The 26,177-nt window shown below is 35.7% G+C and overlaps 1 pseudogene; it reads right to left on the minus strand.

Moving 5' to 3' along the window:
• Window positions 1-250: 250 nt before the first annotated feature.
• On the minus strand, window positions 251-25,409 carry LOC150095825 (neuropeptide SIFamide receptor pseudogene; annotated as a pseudogene).
• Between the last annotated feature and the right edge of the window lie 768 nt (window positions 25,410-26,177).

The raw sequence follows: 26,177 nt of genomic DNA on the forward strand, positions 1-26,177 counted from the left end.
ATTAAAATTAATATTACGTTTTATTGTACTGAATTTATTTGAAATATAAAAACTTTTTTATTACAAGCATTCATTAAAAATCGTTACAGTTTTTTTCTTGAGCCAATTAGCTACATTTTCAACTCATTAAATGGAAGTGGGATCTTTTCGCTTCTCGTTTTCGTTACGAGATTACTACTTTATAACTCTCAAATTGTAAAGTTCATTTAAAAACACGCATGCTGTTTTCAGAGAGTGGAATAGTAATAAACTACACTGCCGATGTTGAAAGGTAATCACACTGAGTTTCGTATCTTGAAGTTATTCTAAAAGCAGACTTCAGGACTGTTCCTCTCTTAGGCCTAATGTCGCAATGCAAAGTCGCACAACAGCTCTTGCTCTTAATGATTGCCAAGAAACCTCTCCTGTATTTGCGATTAAAATATGCGTACAAAATTGGATTGATGCAGCTATTCGAAGCACCTAACCATTGAGCAATAGGAACAACTATGCTAATAAAATTTTCTTCATGACTGTCCGATTCCAAATGGTCTCCTAGCTTTATTCGAGCAAACACGGCATAAAGAGGAAGCCACGAGAGAATGAAAATAACAACAACAATGAACATCATCTTCACGACTTTCAGCTTTGATCTTTGCATCATGGAACTGGTGTGGGTGTCTTTGGTTTCTCCAGGAATACTCCTTTTCCATACTTTCATCCATATGCCGAAGTAGCAAGCTGTGATAACGCACAAAGGTAAAAGGTAGCACAAGCCAAGATTGCACAATAAGAAATACAATTTTCCAGATTCTTCATTTGGCCATTCTTCCATGCAAAACCGACGATCAGACATTGTAGTATGGTATGATACCTCCTTGAAATACAAGGCCCAAGGTATGGTAATAGTCAACGAGAATAGCCAGATAACCATAATAATTCTTCTTGCAGTTCTTCTGGTGATCTGCCATTTAAGAGGATAGCATATCGCTACGAACCTGGAAAAAAAAGTTCATTCGAAAGTCACAGACATACAAATTTGGTACAGGTGGAATTGTTCATGGGTACTTTAGAAAATAGAGAAAAGACTGTTCAGAACTATTTTGCAAGCAGGCTTTATAACAATATCAATATGGACATTTCTTTGAGTATAGATAATTTTGATATCTTAATAATTGATTCTTAGAAATCTAGCTACTGACTTTAATAATTTATGAGCAGCTGAGCATTTAGTTGTTATGGCTCAGCAAAACAATTCTAATGGTTCAGAAAATAAATTCATCGTAGTTTTAAATGGTGCACAACACCAACGTACACTATTATTTTTAAGGGGATTAGAAATCAAAATCTAACCATAAGTGTTTTCTATAAAAATCGTAAACGAACAACACGAAATGTTTCGGATAATAATGAAACCTACTTAGTATTTCACTCTAAAACATTCCGCATCTTCACAGGTGAAGGAATGTAATTTAAAATTATTTTTAACGTTAACGAATTAAGTGTGTTCATAAAGTGCCTAAATGATGCATATTTCGATCCTTACCGTACTCGTAAATATTATAAGAAGTAATTATTATAACTGAAGAACTGAAGATATAGGTAGACATGATGTTGCAAAATGGTTCCTACCGGGTCAGTTTCGGTTCTTGTTTGTTTGCTTCGAGATTTTTTACAATGCCCCAATGCACGAAGGTATCATACGTGTTTGTATTCAATTTTCTTTTAAAGTTGGTAAAAACAGTTAGGGGAACATGGTTTGCTCTTCCGTAAATTGCATATTGCTTTTCCAAAAACTGCTGGGTGGTGTAATGTTAGTCAAAAATGATTAACAGCGAATGAGATCGATGGCCAAAGAGTCTGAAATTTTTATAGGTTTCTAATATAGCAATATTAGAAACAGATTTCTAATATTGCTATATTAGAAATCTGCAAATTAAGTGCATGTTTTCAGATGAGCAAATATTCCTTTAATCTTGAGGTTCACAAAATTCGGAAAGTATTCGATTTTGAATAAAACCATTAAAAGATATTGGACAAAGAAATGTTAAGACATCTCGAAAACGTATTTCGATAATTTTAACAACAATCTAGAAACGATTCGCAAACTTTGTTGCTGCGATATATAAGTAAGGCCAAAATGATCTGAGCGATTAAACTATTTGAAAAAAAAAAAGGATTGGGCCCAATGCTTTTTAGTTCCAAAAATATGAAACTTACAATACCCTGCATTTTCTGCCAAACAGATAATATCTGCGGTTCAATCGTTGCAATAACTCAGTGTATGCGATTGTTCGTGCAATGGATGTTTAATACACATAATGCATTTTACGTGAAATAGTTAAGCAAAGGGAGCTAGGGCCGACGCCAGTGCAGACTACGTTCGTTCAGTCCGTTGGCCAGGCAAATGCGTATTCAAAAGGTTTGTCACTGGATGATGGATGTAATGAGGTACTCCATCTTGTTGGATGACAGAACTGGCTTTTTTTTCTCTCAGGGAGCTGCAGCAGTAACCATAACGACATGTCGCAGTATCTACTTCCGGTTATTATTTTTTTAAAGAAAAATAAAGAATGGTCTCTAGATTTTGTGACATATCATAGCACAAAAAATAATAACTAATGTACCTTTGAATGCACAATAGCGATACGTGAGTTTTCATAACCCGAATATGGCTGTTCATTTTCTCTGATAAATGAAATGATGGTCCTTTAGTGAAACAAACTGGTGACCGGAATGTTGCTGCCTCCTGGATGAGGGTCATCATATCATTACAAAATTCTCTGAAGGTCAATGTGTCGTTCGGGAGTAATGGCCAGCAATGTGTGCAACTAGAGTGCGAGGTCTTTTGCAGAATTCGACACGGTATTCTATGATACATTCTCCACGAGCTACATTAGCTGGTCTATTTCGTATAAACGATTGTCTAACACAATCAACTGTTTCTTCACCCACACGTAGTCGGCCAAGACTCTCCTTCTTTCAGATGCTCCTAAATTTTGTAATACCACTCGCAAATGGAATTTGCGTTTGGATAATTTTTTTCATGTTTCCTTCTAAATGCTCACTGAACAAACCTGAACCAAATCTCGTCATCTTTCTCAGTACTAAATCAGCAATAGAGTACATCATGAGTCTAGCGGTAACCGCCCGAATCTAATTATTGCACCTACGTCTACGTACATACTAAAGCATTTTATTATTATTATTATTATTATTATTATTATTATTATTATTATTATTATTATTATTATTATTATTATTATTATTATTATTATTATTATTTCGGGCGACTCCAGGAGTCCTTAGACTCATTGAGGGAGGCCCTAAACATCATGTCCACACAACTATGCGATTACATTCTCACAGTATCTATCATACCTTGTCTTGAACTCGTTCACCGTCATAGCTCCCACAACAGACTCTGGCAGCTTATTCCACTCATTTACCACCCTAAAAGTAAAGAACCCAGCTCTAACACCCCTGCTAACCACACTCTTGCCCAGCTTCCATAGGTGTCCCCTAGTTCTCCCACCACCAGTCCTGATCGCAAAAATATCCTCTGAATTAATCCTATAGAATCCCTTTAGCAATTTGAATGTCTCAATCATATCTCCCCTCCTCCGCCTATCAACTAGTTTCTTCAACCCACAAATCTTCAACCTGTTCTCATATGGTTCATTCCATAGACCTGTTATCATCTTAGTCACTCGCCTCTGGATCCTCTCCACCTCCTCCCCATCAAGAAGGAACCGAGGTGACCAAATCTGGGCACAGTAGTCGAGATGAGGTCTTATCAAGGCTCGGTACAGAGGTACAATAACTTGCTTGTCTCTGCTCGTCAAGGTATTTTTCAACAACCAAGTGAGTTGATGAGCTGATTTAGCTACTTTTGCAGTGTGCCCCCTAAACTTCATCTCCCTATCCACCAACACTCCCAAGTCCCTGGCCTCATCAAACTCTTGGAGTACAGTTCCACCAATGTGGTATACTGCTGCTAATCTTTTCACCCCAAAATGCATAACCTTACATTTTGTCACATTAAATTGACATCCATTCTCCTTAGCCCAGAACTACAATCTATCTAAGTCATCCTGCAAGACTTTGACATCTTCTGCATTCACTATTGCCCTACCCAACTTTGCATCATCAGTGAACAAATGAATTGTTCCACTTAGATCCTTCCCTATATCGTTAATGAACAGATTAAACAGCAGTGGTCCAAGAACAGAACCTTGCGGCACACCACTAGTCACAGGCCGTCTTTTGGAATCTACTCCTGAATAAACTACTCTTTGATATCTCTCCATCAACCAACCACCTATCCATCTCACCAACCCTATATCCATTCCCATATGTTGTAGTTTACGGATTAGTATTCCATGTGGTATCCTGTCAAACACCTTTGCCAGGTCCAGCAGTATCACTGTAAACCCATTTCCCTTATCCAGTTCAGCCGTCACCTTTTTATAAAACTTGAGCAAGTTACTGAAGCATGATCTACCCTTCACAAGGCCATGCTGTCCCCTGTACAGTATCTCGTTTTCATCAATCCATTCCTGTATTTTTCCCTTGACTACTTTCTCTAAGCCCTTGACAACGACTCCTGATATGCTGATCGGTCGGTAATTTGCAACCGTAGTCTTGGATCCTCCTTTATGCAGTGAAACTATTTTCCCCTCTTTCCACACCTTCGGGACTAAGCCAGACCTGAGACTCAGATTAAACAATATGGTCAAGGGCACTGATAATTCTTTAGCCGCTTCACGCAAGACCCGTGCCGGTATACCATCCAATCCCACAGATGTGTTCACATTAAGGTTCTGTAATAGACTAGTCACCTCCACTTCATTCATCACTATTCCCGTATAAACTAATGGTTCCTTCATTTTTTCAATGTCACCACCTGGATGATATGCTTTTGCAAAGTGCGCGCTCAGTAACTCCACTATATCGACTGATTCAGTGACCTCCTTACCATCGACATTCCTTAAAATCATTTTGCCGTGTACAGTTTCTTTTCTTGCTTGCAGCATATTGAAAGAACTGTTTTGGATTCTCTTTTGCTTGCAAAGCTAGTTTCCTTTCATAATCCGCTTTTGCTTTTTTTACCACACTCGTTATCTTTCTGGCCTGCACTTTATACCGTTCGTGTGCCTGCAGGTCACCCCTTTCTTTAAATTCCCTCCACAGTTGTTTCTTTTTTTGCAGCTCAAGCTTAATGGTGTTATTCATCCATTTAACCCCTACTTGTTTTACTATTCGGACCCTAGGTATACAATCAGCCATTTCCTCCTGTAAATGCTCCTTGACCACTTCCCATGCTCTATCGACGTCCAGCCCTTGCAGTTGTACATGCCATGGCACTGATCCAAGCAATCTCCTAAGCTTGTCATACTTGCCAGCACGGTACTGCTTTTTCAAATTACACATGTTACATTCTTCTTCTTCTGCTATATACGGGTATATACTTGACAAGCTGTGAAAGCTTTGTGAGACTTGTGAGACTCTTCGATGAGCTGTGAAAGCGCGAATGTACTGCAGTATTTTGCAACGTACGACTAATCACTGAATAATAATAAAAAAAACTACATGGTACAGTTATCAGAAATCATTCAAACGAATTAAAATGTTTAATTATCGGTTGTGCGCTAGGATGTCAGCCATTCTGCAAACTCATGTAGAAAGATTAGCATTTCGATTCTCTTTTTTCTGTGGTCCGGAGTTTCCTGCAGTTCATAACAGAAAATTTTAACAGTCGTAAATGCGGGGATTTTAAAGCAAGCGATCGTAATGCGGATGTATACCGTATCTTAGCAAATTCGTGAGAGTGCTCCCACCACTTGACACTTAATAAATTTTTAAGTGGTGGGAACATTTCTAGGATATTTCGGTGGAGTACTGTTTTCTCTTCGAGAATATTGTCTCTAATGTTTGTGTGTGCGTGCGTGCGTGCGTGTGTTTTCAGTTGAACATTGTGTCATCAAGAGTTTGTATATTTAGCAAGCATGTTCAGATATAACAGTGATGGTTTCGCATTAAAATAATGACACTTCATCGGAAATGCTCTTTTGTATGCATGCATACATGCATATAAAATCCTTGCATGATCCAAAAAAAAAAAAGAAAAAAGAAAAAAAAGAAAAAAAAAGATGTATTTTGAAATCGGCTTAGCCAAGTTACGCATAGTGAGTTCAGAAGGATTTTGAATGAATGAAGTTGCCTTCTAAACTTCATTCAGAATGCAAATAAACGAGCTTCGACTAATTTGAATGTCAGGAGAGCAGCAAACAATTTGTAATATATGTTAACGATTCACATTACAGACATTTGAAAGAATTACGACTTTCGACTAGTTAGTACTTGCTTTATTTTTCGTCTGTCACATTTGAATAGTAAAAATTAAATTAACATTAAATTTGGAATTTTCAGCTCAGCAAATACCCACATGTCTCTATATGTTGCAGTCCTATGTTCAGCGTCAGAAATTCACTGCGTTGTGTTACATAAATAGCATGTCCAAATAATGAACAGTCACCTGCTGTAAACAACTTTATTATAACGGTATTTGATTTCCCCTGTGACTAATTTTGTCTAAGAATTATCGGCTCAGCACTGTCTTGATAATGTTTCGAAGCTTCTGTTCTGTAATTAATTAATTTTAGAAACTCCACTGAAGCGAGTTCGATCAAGTAATGGTTTTTTCTGGACTTTTCAACTAGAAGAAATTAGGAAAGTGAATCAGTGCAGTGCATGCAAGTATAAGCATCGTATGTATGTTTCTTAAATAATTAGAAGATTCCAAATATTTGGAAAAAAAACCACTGTTGTTTGTCGGTGTGTCTCTATCGCTGACTGGCTTTTTCAACATATATAGAAGCTCATTTTCCTAAGATCATATTGCATTAGCATATGATACGTTTGTTCAAAACTGTCACAATGTTGAAAGCAGAGCTCCAGATCATTATATCTTCTCCCAACAAATTTCACAAATTGCGACGGCGCATTCGGGCATCACCTCATTCGACTGGAAACCGGTCTGTCTCGTGATTTGTTCCGTTATACAACGCACTTGTAATACTGTAAGGAGTAGCCGTGATGTTCTTTATACTATCATAATCTGCACTCTTAGATGTCATGATTGATGTCTGACAATGTTAAAGATTGTTAACAATATGTTAACAATAGAACCCGAAACTAATTTTTAACGTAGCATCCTACTCCTAAATTGAATCTGTGTAGGCTCTTTGATCATTGTACTGTCGTCATTTCCGTACTACCCTGGCTTCCTATGCTCTTTTGTGCATTCCTTGGCTGAAGCGCACCCTTATATTTCCATGCTGATAACGGTGACTTTGAGTGAATGCAATTTTACCAATGTTACGATAGGCCACTGACACGGCATCCTATAACAGCATATCTTTCGTAGTCCGTGATTTCATTTCATTCTAAAAGAGATGAGTATCCCAATACTCATTTCATGACAATTTATTACATGTGGTGTTATCATTTATAGTGGAATGTCAATCCATGGAGTTATTATTATTATTATTTGACACCTCCAGGGAGTCCAAAGACTCATCGAGGGAGAGTGTGCCAACAGCATCGAACGATTGGTGCCCTTCCAACTACTAACCGCTCAAACTTACTTAACTGAGCCATTAGTAGCAGTGGCCTTCTACCAATCGACCAACCTTTGCCGGCTTAGTGTACTATAGTTTGACTAACTGCTTATGGATTAGTTCCCCATAAAAAAAAGAAGAAAAAAAAGAAAATAAATAAGATCTCCCTATTAAACTGCAGGTTTCCTTAATCTAGCAAATTGTAAAAAATTATTATTGCACTGTGTTCTTACACACATTCTTGCGGATTGTGGATATTAATAGCAAAATAAAGGATTTTCTCATTAAGATTAAATAATGATATTTCTTTTTATGCAGTTAGTTATGAACAGCTCTTTTATTAGCAATGGCGTGAAGGTCTTTCAGCTTAATTATTTATTTTTCTCACCTATCAAGTGAAATTGCCACAAGTGTGTTGATAGAAGCACTGACAGACACTCCCTGCAGGTATGATACCATTTTGCAAGTGAACCATCCCAGAGTCCAGGCTAATTAAAAAACGAAAAAAATTAGTAAAACATTTTAGAATTTTTTTTCAAAAAAACGTAAAAAAATAAAAATTATATTCTTCTTAAACTTTTAAATATGTGGAAGAGTTTTCAATATTTTAAAAGAAAACATTTAGATGCACACATTGCATTCGTTGCTCAGCTCGCAGTGAGACGCATTCATTATTATCATGAAACTTACATATTTAAGATGTGAGTAGAATCATTGAGATATTAAAATTTAAGACATTACAAGTAACCATCTCATTAGTATACTTTAAGGAAAACACTGAAAAAAATAAACAGATAAAGGGACTTGTTATTCTTCCGTTCAAGCAATGTTCACATGAAATTAATTCTTTACAGTTCGTTCTTGATGTGATGACTCAGCACTGATGGGCTCTTCTATTAATTACTAATGGAATTGACAGCAGCTGCTTAATAAAGATCCTAACTCAGGTGTTCAACGTTAAAAAGAATTAATTATTTATGAAAAAAAGTCAAAGCAGTCTCGTGCAATACGACTTGCTCAAGTAGTGGCTATGCATTGTGATAAACTGTTATTAAATTCTTAATAAATACTGGAACCAAGCTATTATTTTTTCTTGGACAACTTGTCGTGTGTGTGTGTGTGTGTGTGTGTGTGTGTGTGTGTGTGTGTGTGTGTGTGTGTGTGTGTGTGTGTGTGTGTGTGTGTGTGTGTGTGTGTGTGTGCATTCGAAATGTGCCTTCGATATTCTTCTCTTGGTTGTTTGATCGATTCACAAGAAAGCGACGAATTTCTCTGGCTTCAGTTTCAGAATTAAATTTCGGATTTCTCTAGACAACTCAAAAAATTTGTTTCTTATAAAACAGAATGTGCGTTTAAAAAACATTGTTACAAATACAAGTTTGGAAGAATTAAAGCACAAAGTTTTGTTGATCTAGAGGGTTATATGAATTTGGAGAGCATGTGATAATTATTATTGCACAGATGTAAAAACTGTTACAGGAATGCAATTTTTTACATCTTGCATTCCACAAAAGAAAACAAATCGTTACAGATAAAGAAATAGTAGGGTATGTATTGGCTTTCATTTAGGTCAAAGACTTTTTTAACGATCAAAATAAAAACAAATCCAATAACATTCTTAACTGCAAAGTTAAGAAACGAAGCCCATTCTGCCATTTGTATGCTGCAACGTCGATTCGCCATTTTTGAATTATTGTTCTAGTTCGAAGATTGTATTTTTGAATTTTCAGTTTGCTAGCAGGAGCCCGGCCTTGATTTTAAGTTCAGACGATCTGATTCCTTGCAGTGTTTGCTATTGCTGAGGTAGGATTTGGTAAGTATGACAGACCTGATGGGAATTTGGCCTCCAGAATGCTTGCCAAATATTCTATCGAATATTTGGCAAGGTTCACAAAGATCGCTCCAGTGTTGCTGCTCGTTGTATCCTTCGCTGATATTTTCCTTATCTCTAAGAACCTGTTAGTCTGTGGAGTGGTTCTTCAGGAATCCACATTACTTATCAAAGATGAGATTTAATTCTATAGTGACTTTCGTATTGGTATAAATCTCTCAGCTGTTTTTCTAGGTAGGCGAGCAGGTTGATTGGCCGATGCTGTACAGACCAAACACGGAACTTACTTTTATAGCCTCTTCAAGCTCCAATAACGGCAAGAAAATTCATCTACTACCTAATCATCTAGAAGCTTCCATGATTGCAATCCAATACATGGCTGTTGGTTTGAACAAAAAATTCGCGTTAATCTTTTATCTTTATTTTCTTATTTTTTTAAAGTCAGAATACTTTCATAGACACAACTTGTACGACTTTTTTTTTTGAGAAATAACAGAATTGAGAAAAATATTCATAAATTGCTATCGTAATTACATACTCAATGTAATTAAGTTGCTGATTAATTAAAATGCAAATAAGTTGAACATTAATTAATTTCAGTGTTAACGTAAATACAATTTTATACTTATGACATTACGAATTTCGCTTATATGTATTTTTAATGTTAACATGGAAAGTTTATGTTAGAAATTATTCGAAATGGATCAGAAATTAATTAATACAAATATCACTTCGCCAAACACTACCAACGTAAAGGTTTTAGAATAACACTTTACACATTCGGCGATTTAAACGTGGAAACCGATTATTAAATGCGCTTAATAATTTGGTAAGTTTTACCATCCCTATATTAACTTCTAACTAGTTCGATGTTTAACAAGCATGCATTTCTTGCACTACGTAAGGGAGTTCAATTTTATTCCATTCATCCATTATTCGTAACAACGTCATTCATGTTTTATTCATTTCACTGTTTCAATTGTTCGGAAGCATCATCTATAAGGAACATCCTTAGCGAAACTTCCTTAGAGAGAAGTATCTCAAATTGCACATCCATTTTGTTGCAGCCTTCTGAAGATGTTCCCTTCCGTATGCCAATCATGGCAGCACACTTAATGCTTTCCTTAATGAAGTCAGTTATTCAACCAGCGACAACCGAGTAGCTCAGATAACTCGCATGCTTATGAAACGTCGCTGTAGACCCTTATGCTAGTAAACGCTCTGCAAAAAGAGAGTTGACAGATATCTACGTCCTCAAATTCCATGCTATCGTTGGAAAGATATTTTTCCAACTCTACTCTGCTAAGAAATGATCGGAAGAATTTTTGGATCTTTGAAAACCATTAATATTGAAAAATGCATATCCTTTACCTTGTTCGGTTATGCCAAATGTGAAATATACATAATAACTGGTGGGAAGCCGGTGATTCAATAGCAGTTTTATTATTATTATTATTATTTTTATTATTACCAAGAGTAAACTCTCCGACAAAATTATCTAAAAAGAATCTGTCGGAGGAAAAAATATCAATGTTTTTTTCAGCAGTCTAAAATGTTTATATTTTATAAATCTCCTGCAGTTCGAATATGTTATTATATCCTGCTAGCTGACTACTCTGGACAAAGCTCAGTCCGAACTGGCATTCATCTCTAGCATTAAAAATCAAATCATAAAGCAAGCGTGGATTATATTTATGGTGTTATTTTTCACTGGCAGATATTCTCCAGCAAACTCTGTTCGTTTGCGACCGGAAAAATTCTGCCACGTGTATGGGCAGAATCTACGAGGGTGGTAGAGAGAACAAGCGAAGAACTAATTATAATATGCAATTGCATTTTTATACGTTTTTTAGTGTTAAATGTAAATAGGAATGCATAAATTTTAGTGAATAATAGGAGGCCATTGAAGTCTGTGATTTTTATGACAATTTGTATTAGACGTTGATGACTGGTTCTGTTCTGACTGCATCAGGCTCATCAGAACTGGTCATTTCACTTACGTTTTCAAAACAACCATGTGTTTATTTTGATAAACTACGATTTATTTTGATATTCTCTTTGAGATAAAGTACCTTTCTCGTGGTTTTCAAGCAGTTTCTTACATTTGTGCAGAATTAAAATGCTAAGTAACATCGGCTAGAAATTGTTGATACCATTAGAAAAGCCAAATTGATGTTTGCCTCAATCACACTTTCCAAGTTATTTGGTGTCCGTTATCTATATATATAACGGACAGCAAGTTGTATCTTATGAATGCCATATGTTGTGTCTTTGTGTCGTTTGAATACCATCTTTGTACAGTAAAAAGAGCGACATTTCGCTTACTATACAGCAGAATGACCGGGAAGTCTCCAGTGAGAGCGGAGGAGGGATCCGCACTTTGAACAATTGATCTAAAAAACGGTGTTTACCAATGTTGCTGTAATAAATTCGTATCCATTATTATATTCTTATGATTTATTCTTATGTGTTCGCATTCCAAGAAAGAATACAACTCTAGGTTATAAATAACAAAGAAAAAAATTAAAAAAAAGGTCATGCATAAGATTTCTTGTACTTCGTATTTCTAAGGTTATTTTTTTCTCAGCCATAGCAGCTAATCTCTAGCAGCAGCTTTAAAAATATTCTTAAACCCACGAGATGGCGTGATGCTACAGCAACATTCAAAATCAGCATCAACAGGTTCCCTTGTTTCTCCTCCTTGACTCCACATGCTTTAGGTTTTACACAGCAGTGCAATATATGAGGAAGTAGGCGAAGGAAGGAAGGAAGGAAGGATGTGTTTCTCTAACAGCTGAATTCAAAGTCCTTGAGAAAAATGGAACGAGCCAGAGGTAATTGATTCGCTAAGCTGAACTACGTACATGTGTTGACCAACGGCTGCTCATGTCTTTACACGAAAATGTAAAAGAACTTTAGTGTAAACCCTTTCTTGTGTTTTAACAAGGTGTAAAATTACTAAGAAAGTGTAGGAATAATATGATAGGGCCAGTTTGGTGGGCAACAAGGTCACCTATTCAGCAGATTGCCCGATTTTGATTAACATCAAGCATTTTGAAGAGGTTTGGTTTCGAAATTCAAATCTGATAGATGCCAAATGCATCTGTCAAATGCATTTTATTTTTGATTCACTAAAATCAGGAAAATCAAGCTGAGATATCTTGACACAGAGGTGGTGGAGAATCTCCTTGCAGGAGATGGATGGAAAATGAAGCTTACCTTAGTCTGTTCTGTTTAAGAAAAGCTTAAACACAACAGACATAAATGTTATCATACATAAAGATGGCTACATTTCAGAAAAATATTACTATTGCGAAGAAACAGGATTTTCGCATACTTCCGATCAGAAACTTATAAATCCGATAAACAAAAGGCGCAGACTTGAAAATGATGAAGGAAAGAGTAAAGTAATACGGCTTGTTTTTCTACAATAAAACCGCACAGAAAAAGTTAAACCTCTGTGTGGGAAAATTGAGGATTTTCCTTACCGCCAACAAGAATGCTTGGATAACAGTTTTTCGAGGAATGGTCTGATAACCTTTTGTGACATCAGCACGTGAACATTTGAGGAATAAAAATATGGAACCGAAACCACTTCTATAGCTAGACAATTACAGATGTGAGCTCACTTCTAAGTGAGCTCGCGCTATGCTAATTTTTGGATCCCATCGCATTGGATCGACAGCGTACTGCGGAAAAGTAGTAATGACTTCACAAGGGAAATCATATCTCCCTTGGTTACCTTAAATACATCCAAATGTTTCCCTTAGAAACAAAAGAGAACATTTATTATAAGATGGTTATAATAGAATTATGAAATAATATATATTTTTGATATTATGAATTGCTTATATTTACATTTCGCATACTATTACTGATGATGAATACGTATTTGTAAGACAATAATAAAAATATTAACTTCAAAATCTTCGAAAAATGCGACACACACACACACACACACACACACACACACACATAGAGAGAGAGAGAGAGAGAGAGAGAGAGAGAGAGACACTAATATTTATTTAAAGTGCAGGTTTCTCTGAAATTAATATTTCGATTAGATCCATACGCGAGATCAACTCCTTAACATTTTGTTTCCATAACAGCGCTCATATTCCCATCAATTAAAACATTCTAAGTTGCATTAACTTTGTCAGGAAAGAGCATTTATCTCACAGCGGACTTAAACCCACAGTCATATCTTACGTTCCCGAGTAATCATTTAAGAAGGAAGGTCTCCTTAACAAAATCATTTTCCAAAACTTAAAGCTTCTAATACTGTAAGGCATCTCGTTCGCCTTCTTTTATAATGGCAAGATTTAACCATTTTACTTCAATGTCTTGAATATGAGAGCGCTTCCTCAAAGCTTTTGACACAAGAAGATTTTTTCGCCTCGTTTTCACTACTCAGGAGAACTAGATATTCACTATGGTCCAACCCATAAACTACATGCTCCATATTTTGAAGATTATTTAATTACAGTTACCTCCTTATTTAATTCACCCTAACTTACATAAGGTTGAAGAAAAGAAGAATTACCTACAGATTAAAAATTAATAAAAACTTGTTTTTCGTATAAATTGTGTCATATTTACTCCAATAAATGGTCAAATTTGTATTATGGAGAAAGTTTAAGTGGTACGGTATGCAACAACATTCGTATGTATATTAAATTACTGGTGAGTGCTGAGTAGCTGAATATCCTCGTATCCAAATGGTAGCATGTATTACTCTAATTCTCATAAGATTCAGAGACAGAAAAGTTAGCTGTCACTGTCATGCAAATGCGATCGTGGTTCTATTCTTTCTTTCTTTCTTTTTTTTTTTTAATCAAAGAACTACCGGTTGATCTCCTTTTGTTTCTCCGTAAAACAGGTAAATGCCCCAGAGAATACATTCAATTAAACAATGTGAGTTACTTGATTAATACTTTTTTTTTATTAATCTTTGTACTAGTTATGGGCAGTACTACCCTTACATCACGTCTAGGCATCTCGTCCATACTTGATATAGGCTTAAGCCTTTACAAGTGTTTTACCCTATGCCTGTTATAATTATCATTGTAGTCATTCTCTGGTGGCAACACCATGCCACCAGTGTGTTCTGTAGAGCCCTTAAGGAAAGAACGTTTATATCCTTCTGCGTAAGCTCGAGCTGTTTTAAGTCCTTGTAACTATCTGCACTCGATACGCCATGTAAAGAGATGGTGGCGCTGGTAAACCTCGGAGTTATCCCATGCTCCTCCCGTTAAATCCTGCAGACTCAGATCCCCCGTATACCACTTTTTGATATCTGTCAGTCAGCCATCCTCTTATCCATGCAAATATTGTATAACCCAACCCCAATTTCTCCAATTTATGCAACAGTCTTCCATGCTATATTCTGTCAAAAGCCTTAGCATAATCCAAAAGTATCATGGTGTATTTTACCATTGAACTAGACATGGGGAACCTTGTCTAGTTCAATGGTAATGGTATAGAATGTGAGCAAGTTGCTAAAACACGACCTTCCCTAAGTAAACCCATGCAGTTCATTGCAAAGTAGAGATTCACTGTGAACCCATTTCTGAATGTGGGCCCTAACCAATTTTTCCAAAATCTTCACCACCACTCCTTGGTCGATAGTTGGATACTTCTGTCTTTGCATCGCCCTTATACAATGGAATTACCATAGAGTCCTTCCATTCCTGCAGAATCTTCCCTGTTCTGAGACTCATATTAAACATCCAGAGTAAAAGAATGGCCAGTTCAGCTGAACGCTCTTTAATTACAAGTGCTGATATTCCACAAGTCCCTATTGCTGAATTCTTATTCAGTTTGTGCAACAGTTCTAATACCTCAGCCTCACACACCTGCGTTTCTTCGTCCAGTGAAGAGGTAGCAGTGAGCTCAATGTTGCGTTCACCAAGTTGATAACTTTTAACGAAAGGGCACACATTAACTGAACAACCTCTTCTCCATCTCTAACCCTCACACCATCTGGATATAGAATAGTCATTCTTTCATATTCATTCTTTCTTTTACTTGCAGCATATCGATAGAATTCTTGCTTTACACGAAACGCACGCAGAGCCAGTTTCTTTTCATAATCAGACTTTGCTTTCCGTACAACAGTTGTGACTATTCTGCCCTGCTGCTTATTATTTTCATAATGCACATCATCCTTATTCGTATGGTATGCCTTCCACATCATCGTTTTCTTACGAATCTCTTGCTTAATAAGATTACATATCGATTTGACTCCTACTTTATTTATTCTTAGAACTTTCGGGACACATTCTGATATCGCATCATTTAAAAAAAAGTCAGCTAACGCCTATTTGTTCCCGTATAGGGAGTAGGTGGGGCCGTTTGTTTAAATGCTTCCCATGAATTGTCGATATTCTTTCCATCCAGCAACCGATCTCATTCCACTGAACTCAGTATACTCCTCAGTTGGTCATAATTTCATGCTTTTTAGTTCAGCATGTAATCTTTCTTGAATGGAATATTCATAAACTTAGTCACTTCCCAAGTGAATACCGCATGATCACTGTCACCAACTGGACGCAGAACAGTTACATCTTTAACTGATACGCCATCTGACACTGTAACCAAATCTAACACTTTGACCTCGAGTTCCTTCTGTCACATGCTGCTGAGGAAGTTGTCCCGCAACAGCTCAATAAATGTATTTTCATGCTTCTCATGAGATTTTACTGATACCCAATCAATATTTGGATAAATAATACCTCCCATTATGATTACTCTTTTCGCACTCATCTTTTCTATTTGGTGACATTTCTTCATCACTAGCAACCGATCCACCAGGTCTGTAATAGCACCCCACTATGTAATTTGTCTTGTTAGATTCCACATCACACTAGATGGCTTCAAACTCAAAGTTACATGAAATATTATTAGTAGTATTACTACAATCATAGTAGTATTACTACTAGGTCTCAACTCTAACTGGATTTAAGTCATCCGATATAATTAGCAGCACATCCCCTCCTCTCCTATCCTCTCTATCCATCCTAAAAATACCGTACCCTTGACTCTCGATACCAGTTAATGGGCCTGATTCTGATAACCAGGTCTCACTAATTCCTACAATCTGAGGTTGCAACATATTGACTAAGGAAACAAATTCTACCCCTTTGTTTCTGATACTCTTAGCATTCATGTACAGAGAGAGAATAATCTAACTGCATGTTCTTTTTTAAACTCTTGTTTGCATTCTGCCTGACACAGTTGGACAACTTGCAGATCTCTTTCTTCTCTAATGTCTTACACATATAAACATCTTTACACACATATGATGGGTCTGAACCAGACGAACACAAGCCTGAAATCGTTCTCGCCTCGTGAATATTTCCACGACAAAAACCATTTTTGTTATTAACACAGTCATATACCATTGTCGCTCTCACGCTCACATTCCCACCATTCCTCCCTTTATAATTTAGTTTCCCTGACTCTCTGTGTTAAGTCTCATACCAGTTATTAGTTTTTCTAGACTCCTGGTACCAAACGCATTCAGGTGTGGGCCGTTCCTCATAAAACTCCAATCTTCCCTCAAACTCACTCCACACATCCAAAAACTCGCACCCATTCCTTCTACACAGCCTGCGCATCTAATCGTTTACCGTCATAGCCCTTCTTTTTAAATCATTTTTATAACAGTGAGGTAAAATACTAATGATTTTCACTTTCTAACTCTTCACTCTCGCCTCTTCCAATAACCCTTTCATGTCCTCTCTCATGCTAAACTTATCGTCAGTTAAATCGTTCGTGCCTACTACATCTACGTTTCGTTTACTTTTCTTTTCCGCTTTTGAATTACGTGCATTATATTTTTAATTTTCGCTCCAGGAAAACTCAATGTCATAACTCTCTTATGTATAGCATGTTTTATTATAGAGTCACCACACCAAATAACTTCTTTATTTTTTACTAATAACGACACTTACCCGATTTCCGTTATTTCCTGACTTACCTGTTTCCTTACTTTGTTGTTTCTTATTTTCTTGTTCATTTTTCTTTTTCTCGCTGTGCTCATTTAAACGTCTCTCAACTTTTTTGCAATTCCCGCGTTGTCTCTCTGATGATCTGCTTCAACTTCGCTATTTTAGAGGTTAATTCATATTCGTCATATCCGTCAGTTATTCCCATAAATGATCCTATTCGTTTTTGTTTTAAAGGAGAACTCAAAGTGGTGAAGGATTCTGTTAACATTATCAACATTCTTAAAGGTTTTCGATAAGTTAGGAAATAAAATGGAAATTTTATTTTTTAACTTTGGAGACCAACCAATCCGAATGCCTGTTATGCACTAGTTTAAAAATAAATGTGTAGCAAGTTATTAAATTTTATGGAAATGTTTCAAAATCATGCGATTTCGCATATGGATTAGATATTCCAGAAATTGCTCTAAAGAACGAACGTGAATTTGTTCATGCTACATCATCACCTTCAATTAGGCAAGGTGAGCATCACCTAAAGGACAAAGAAATTCACCTAATCTATAAACACTAAAAGTGAAGTAGCGTTCCTTCAGTTAATGTAAAACTGTGCGGTATCATTTCTAATAAAAATAACTAAAACTCATACGAGTAATTAATAATAATAATTATTTTTTTAAAAACATACTTCTACTTGAGTAACTTTATTATTTGAGATAAATAACTCTTTCTGTATAGGGATTTAGCATCGAATAATAAATTAGTTTGTTGCTCTGAAGCTTCTGCCAGTACGTCATGCAATCTCTTAGAAATTCTCAACCTTCACCAACTTATTATTTTGTGTAATTCTGTAGATATTGAACACATCAAGTACATTCTTTACAGAATTCGCAGATAAAAAAGAGAAAAAATAGCATTTCATAACTCTGTGTCGCATTCTAATCAGAAAACTATCTTTTACATTATTCGGTTATGTACTTTTCTGTTCTGTCGCGATCTTCAGTAATTATTCTGCTAGAAAATAAAGTACATTCAAATGAAAAAGTTCCATCACCCAGAAACCGTAACCCCCAGATTTTTATTTCTTGCCATGCCCATCAATTTCCTGACATCGAATTTCGTTCTCAGACTTCAGCAGGCAAATGCAAAATTCCCACCAAGTCTTATGTAGATCATTTAGAATTTAGCGGACGAGAATGGAAATGGAACATGGCTAAAATAAAAAAAAAAATAATGTATACAATTTAAACAGAATGAAGTGAACATTTTTATTCAGCGACAGAACATTACTTTATCTAAATCTACTGTATTTGATTTTCGTATTTTATTTTGCTATTAAATGGAACACCACATCTTTTGGCTGTAATTATTAATCTTAAAGGTAATTTATGATTCATTTAACCCATTTGCGATAGTTTTCATAAAAAATGTCCAATTAATTTGCGTCTGACGAGAATGTAGTTACTTTTAGATCTTTGGGAATTTATTATTATTATTTTTTTTTTTTTCGAGCACAGGTTTATTAATTTCTATTAAATACTTCCATATTTTGATGAAAACCTAAATGGGGTTTAACGTTTGCTGTCTCGGGTTGTACTTCGGAATTAAGATTCTTATTTTGACTGAAATCAGTTTCCTTTTTTAATTCTGTTTTACTATTAAAATATTATCACACTTTTATCTAGGGAATTACTTAAACCCGATAATTGAAGCTAAATTAAACATAGACAACACTGACTACGTCAACTTTATGTTAATTATTCTCTCTCTCTCTCTCTCAGATATAGCATGGTTGGTTGGTAAATTTCATTCAAAGCCAGCTTGCAAAAGCCACAGGAATATTTATTTTGATTTCGTTAAGCGATTCCCCCTTACATTGAATGAAAGAATTTACAATTCTTATATCATGCGGTGGGCCCTTCCTCTTCGGCAATCACTAGTTTCCAGAATTAACTTTTACAGTATACGGCTGCTCATCCACACGTACTTTCTGCTATACTAAAGTTTTCGATGGCTCCTGCCATCAAAAAGGCTATTGGAAGTTTTTTTTTTTACTTTGATTTGGTCTGTGGCGTTAGAGTTTTATTTATTTTAAGGATGTATCCAAATTTCTTGATTTTAATCTTCATCTTCCCCCCTCCCCTCTCATTCGATATTTGCAACTACGTACTGTAATTGTAGTCTCCATTGCATCGTTTTTCTCATATCCCAAGAACTTGTTCAGATTTTTTTTATTGTGTATGCTGGACCAAGTTTAACGTTATTCTTTTCATTTATTTATTTATTTTTCCTGTGAGTACCAAACTCTCTTTCACTACTCAAGTACAAATAGAACGAACTTAGATATTCTGCCTTCTCGTTTGCTTTTATCGATATCACATTATGATAATGTGATATCTATAAAAGCACGATCTTCAATTATATTAATTAAATATTGCACTCTATATTCCCTCGGTCTTCCAGAATTAGTGATTAAGAACCGCTAGTATATTACTGACAAAACATTCATTAATACCGAACTGATATTAATAATTCCGCAAGTGGTTAGCTGGGATTCAATGAAATTTGGTTCTCCGCATCTTTTAAAAGTTGAAAAGATACCATAACTCTAGCACAGTTATAGCAAGTTATAACATAGTGCAGTAAATGAATGATGGCTGTACAAGAATGCTATTAAGAAACACATTTCTTTATGATCGAACGTTTAATACTTATGATTTCTAGTATATAAGCCATATACGGGTCCTTATTTCTGAAATGCATTAAAATTTTGACATGCGATTCTGATTTTTAGAAATCTATTTTATAAAAATATGATTACTATTTTAACAAAAGTAATAAAAAATTCACAAAAATGATCTAGAATCAAATTTTATTCTTGACAGTTTCAAAATGCAAGTTGACCATTATAAGACTTACTCTGCTAAGCATAATGGCTTTTTGGATTGGTACCATTATTATTATTATTATGACATCAAAGTCGCATTTATGCCAACAATAATTATGCCGTAATTTTATTATTACTATTATTATTATTCTTTTTTTTTTATTTTGAGCCCATACACGAGAGGTTGGTTAATCAACCAATAGTACATTAGTACCATATATGGGTAGAGGGTTGGGAAAGGAGAAACTTGTTTACATTTGATTTAAAAGTTTGTATTCCGTGTGTAATGCATCAGGGGAAAGACTATTCCATAGTACAACAGTTGCAGGGATGAAGAAGGAGAAGAAGAAGAAACTTGTTCTGTGGGTTTCAAGGTGTACCGTGAGAGGATGTTGGGCGGCAGCTTTACGTGTTCCAACGGGCTTAGTACGGAGTGGGGGAATTATAGATGGGATTTCAGATGAAAATTTGCAGTGGAAATATTTATAGAATACACAAATTACAGAGATCAAACGTCTGTGAGAAAATGGGGGAAGTCAGCTGATAAGAGATTTATCAATCTAATTACTCTTCTCTGTATTGAGTCAAGTATTTTGAGGGAGCTTTTAGGAGACCCACTCCAAATTTGAGAGCAGTATTCAATAGCTGTGCGGATTTTGTGATTTGTATAAGGCTAACAGCTATTCAGGAGTGAAGTAACGTCTTGAGCGAATGAGAAATCCTAGTATTTTGGAATCTGAGGATGAAATAGTTGTGAAGTGTTTATGCCAGGAGAGGCCTGATGTCAGGGTAATTCCAAGAAGATAATTTTCAAATTGTCTGGAAATTTGAGTGTTATTAAAATAATATTGGGGAAAATGGTTATTTTTTGTGAGAAATAAGACAGTATTGGGTTTTACTAGAATTGAAATTGACGAGGTTATCTGAGTCCCATTGGAGGATGGCTTGGAGATCAGAATTGAGGGCAGTGGTGTTGATGTTTTGTAGGTTGAAGTGAGTTGTAGAGTGAGGTTTGTCAAATGAAAGGGAGGAGCGCAATGTGCTGTTATCTGCAAAAGTGTATTGGTTTGCAGGTCAACTGAAGTAGCCCATTGATATATAGCAGAAAGAGGGTTGGTGAGAGGAAAGAACTGAAACAGTCCAAATAATAGGAGTTTACTTAGTAAGCCTTTGTGCCAGACCAGGTCAAAAGTTGTAGAGATATCAAGTCCAATCACTTCAGATTCGCCAAATTTCTCCATGGCATTTGTTCAGATATGGGAGAGATATGAGAGTATCTCCTGTTGATCGGCAGCGACGGAATCCTTACTGATGGTCGCATAATAGCTGGGTGCTTTCAAGATAGTGTAGGAGTTGAAAACTCCTACACTATCTTGAAAGCACCCAGCTCCTACATCTAAAGTGATGTAGGAGTTGAAAACTCCTACATCACTTTAGATAGGACTGAGGTGAGTGAGAATAAGGCGGTAGTTAGACGGCAGTGATTTGTCGTCCTTATTAGGAATGGGTTGAATATAGGCCAATTTCCAGGCATTGGGATAGATATCAGTGGATTAAGAGAGTATGTACAGGTGATATAGGATAGGAGTCAGTTCTTGTGCACTAATCTTCAGAACAATGTAGGAATGCCATCAGGGCCAGGTTTGTGTCTAATTTAGACAATAGGTTTCTGGTTCCAGATCCACCTGCCTTGTCATGATAATAAATAGCCTTACTGTACAAAAATCTTATTACGAAACACACATTTTAATGAGTGCCTGCAATTATTTACTTCATTTATTTATTTTATCTTAATTAGGTCTAACAAGTCACTAGAAACCAAACACAAGAAAATCAGTTCGTAGACTAAGTAAACGAATGGAAAACTACCTATATTGAGCCATTGTAGACGCAACAAGCTGAAGCTTAAAGCAAGAAGAATAAATAAGTTAATTATTATTTTTATAATAATTTATTTAGTATAAAAATAAAATATAGATAAATAAAATAAATGAAACAAGTTCTGAGAGTGGTTCAAATACCAGTAATTATCTGGCTTTTTTGTCATGATGTTCTAGGAATAAGATTTGTTTGATCTGAATCGGTCTGTGCAACAAATAAGATATTGAGGCCAAAATATTATGTTTGCTAGTTGCATGTGTTTTTTCTTGCCAATTTATGGGATAAAACCGAGCATTCTGGAAGAAAAATTCTACCATAGTAATAGCAATGTGAAATCGTCGAATTCAAATTCACCTGAAAAATGTATGTTGTTTGAATCTCCACAGATCCTTCTGTGGAGACACTGATCTGAATCTCCACAGTTGCTATATCTGACACAGATATAGCAACTGTGGAGATTCAGAAGGATCTGTCATTCCTTCAGGTTTCAACTTCATTGCAGTTTTTTTGCTTTGCAGAGATGAATATCAGAGTTCTGGAAGAGTGATTTGAAACTTGAGAAATATTAGTCTTTAAATATAATTAAAAAAGATATAGTTTATATCTTTTGTTGAAAGATCGAAACCCTTTCTTTCTTTCTTTCTAGTAGTTTATTTTTTTTAAATGATTGTCACCCACAAAAAGGTTAGAAACGTTTTTCGTGGGTGGAAGTTTCATAAAGGACGTAGTACGTTACATAGGCAAATTTTTTTTGTGTTTTTTTTTTAAACAAGTAAACCTCGCTGTAGTGATTAAACGCTGCCTCTTTTTTTCAGCCACTTCAGTCTTCCCAAGACCTGGTCAGCGGTCTCACAACAATCGATGAAATTCGTCTCCACCTTCGTCCTCATCACATTCAGAAACATTCCTGCCGAATGCCCGATTCAAATCCACAGTCTGTTGGTTGTTGGAGACCAACTATTTCATAGTTGGTGTCCAATCCATTCTGCCAACACATTATACAAAAACCCAAAGTATATATACAGTACATGCAGGAAGATGTAATTTTTTTGCTCGATGATGTTATTTATTATTAAATAAAATAATCAATATTTAAAATATTTATTAAAAAATATTAAAATAATTAAATGTCATTAAACAGTTAGTATCCTATTGAATGGCTTAACACATTTTAATAGTGATCCTTAGTACCAAATGTTAATTTATTCCAATTAAGAGAGGGAAAAAACTTTATTATTACTTATAAAATTGAAAATCATTTTATAGGAAAGATAATTTTTAATTATATTTCCTATAAAACGATGTATTTATAGCTAATAATTACTTTTATTTCAAACCCAAAATTTGGAATAATGTATAACGAAAAAAATGTTTTTTTTTTACAGACCATCTTGAAGTTCGATTGGTTCAGCAACCAGTTCTGCCTTGTAAATTGCATCCAGCCATCGCGGTATTTCCGCTCTATAATTTCCACTCACTTTTTTCGTTTGTATCTCCGTAAATGGTTCGCATAAAACCATGACAGGGACGACTGAATAAACGTTTGTGAGGATTCCAAATCCGATATTTCATTAAAATCTGTTAACTAATCTTAGGAGCTACCACATTTTGTAAAATTCCTAATACTGTAATTTTATTTAAATGTAAAATAAACCAATTATTCATTTTAAAGTGTTTCATGTTATTAATTGCACTTTTTGTTTACAAAATTACGTTTAATCCAAGTGTGAGTTTCCAACGCTTGGAATAAGCGAATCGTATATCATGTTAGAAGTTTTTGAGTTACCAATTTGAGAAGTAAAATGTTGTTATCTCGCAAGTGAAATATTCAAGTTTTTTAAACATTAAATATTTAATAAATATGTCATAAAATGTTAGCTTACGTAAAATATTTACATTTTTAAATATTAATATCGTATTAAGATTTTTAAATCAATAGAACATTTTTGACCATAATTGTAGATGAGTTATTAACTTCAGAAGAGAGAGGGAAAGAAATACATCTACTGATACAAAAAAATAATGGTTATATTTTTATGTTCTGGATAAATATGTTCTCCACTAGAGTTGCTGGTAGACAGAAAACAAGCACTAATATGTCAGCCAGGACAAAGTTAACTATGAAATAGCTGGTCACAGTTTGCATTCGGGGAGATCGTATCACCACAGCTATCTCGCAAGTATCACCACAGCTATCTCGCTACTACGAAACTATTGCCAAAAATACCCAGAACGAACACGAGGGAATATGCTATGCAGAACAGGACGGATACGCTAATGGAGTAGCGTAGCCACATATCTGGAGCTTGCGAGAAAGTGTCATGGTAAACATTGGTGAAATTCACTGCATTCTCAGTATCATTACCGAGTTGAATTTGAGGCGTTGCCACTGATACATAACAGAAACTGCATTTCTTGTTTGTCATAAATACTGGAAGTAATAAAGAAATGAATAAAAATCGATTAGATAAAAATATTTTACACTATTCATAAGAATTTTTTCCCAGAAGTTTCTGAAAAAAAATGAAAAACTTAATTTTTCATTACAATAACAAACAATAAAAGGATCCTGTTAATTATTCCGTAATTTTTCTGTAATTTTCTTCATTATTAATTTTTCCTTTTACGTTCTGCAGTAAAGAAAGAAAAACAAGATGAAATCATTAACGAAGCCTTTCTTGAGGATGCCACTTCTGACCTCAATGAAATTAAAAGTTAATTTAAAAGAAATTAAAACTGCCAAAAATATACGTGCGTGTGATCATCAATGCTTATGGCAGCCATTTCCACCCTCCGCATCCTTAAAACATATAAGTTTAAACTGCGTTTGGATAGTTTACTCAGAATTATACAAACTAATACTTACGGATAAATATGTTCCCCACGAGAGTTGCTGGTAGACAGAAAACAAGCACTAATATGTCAGCCAGGGCAAGGTTTACTATGAAATAGTTGGTCACAGTTTGCATTCGGGGAGATCGTATCACCACAGCTACTACGAAACTGTTGCCAAAAACACCCAGAACGAACACGAGCGAATATGCTATGCAGAACAGGACAGATATGCTAATGGAGTAGCGTAGCCACATGTCTGGAGCTTGCGAGAAAGGGTCATGGTAAACATTGGTGAAATTCACAGCATTCGGAGTATCATTACCGAGTTGAATTTGAGGCGTTGCCACTGCTGTTCGATCTTCCCAGATTGGTGGCGAGAAAGACGGGTGCATCGTATTCTTGGGGATAATGTCCGGAGGCGCAATCATCGTTTCAGACAAAAGTCGCATTTTTCTGATCTCTGACTAAGAGGTAGAATTTATTCAACTTGCCAAGATCTTCTGTCATTCCAGATCTTAAATTCCTTTTAAGTTCATGACTTTTTTGCTATTGTAACAGAGCCTCGTTGTTCACATTAATGGACTCGACACGAAGCATCTTGGTTTCGCTACGTGAAACACAGATCGGGGTTCAGGCATGAATCACACTGATTAACTAGCAGTGAGTGGCACAGTCCTGATGGGGGAAGGAGACTTCCTTACTATCGCGCTCTTATCGCGAGAGTGAATGGTTGTTGCTCCAACCTCCGCACTAAGTGTATGAGTGGGTGCTTTCAGACACTCACGTAAAACGTGTTTACTCCTCCGGCGCGCGCAGAAGTCAGTCATGAACGGTGTTGTTGTAACGATACTATCTGAGAAACTGGCAGAAAGCGATGAAGTGTGAGGGCGGGAAGAATAGAGTACAGATGAATATTTTATCGAAGTGTTAAAGGGGGTGAAGAAAGAAAAAGGAAGATTTATGTGGGTGAAAGAAAAAAAAATACTGGAATTCTAGTACTGTTTTGCTCAATCTGTTTAATTTTAAATTTTAAGGTGTCTCTTTATTTCGATGATTACAAAGCAGTGTCTGAACATCTCCCATTGCTTGAAATGTTCTCGAGAGCGAAATTTTCACTTCTGAAGAATAGTCTCGTTGAAATGTTGGAAACACCAGAAGAAAATGAAAATTTTATTTGTCAAAATAGAAATAATGAA

Source organism: Typopeltis vanoorti, chromosome 19 (genome assembly GCF_054136105.1).
Source record: "Typopeltis vanoorti isolate ZY-2024b chromosome 19, IOZ_Tvanoo_1.0, whole genome shotgun sequence".
Taxonomy (NCBI): Eukaryota; Metazoa; Arthropoda; class Arachnida; order Uropygi; family Thelyphonidae; genus Typopeltis; species Typopeltis vanoorti.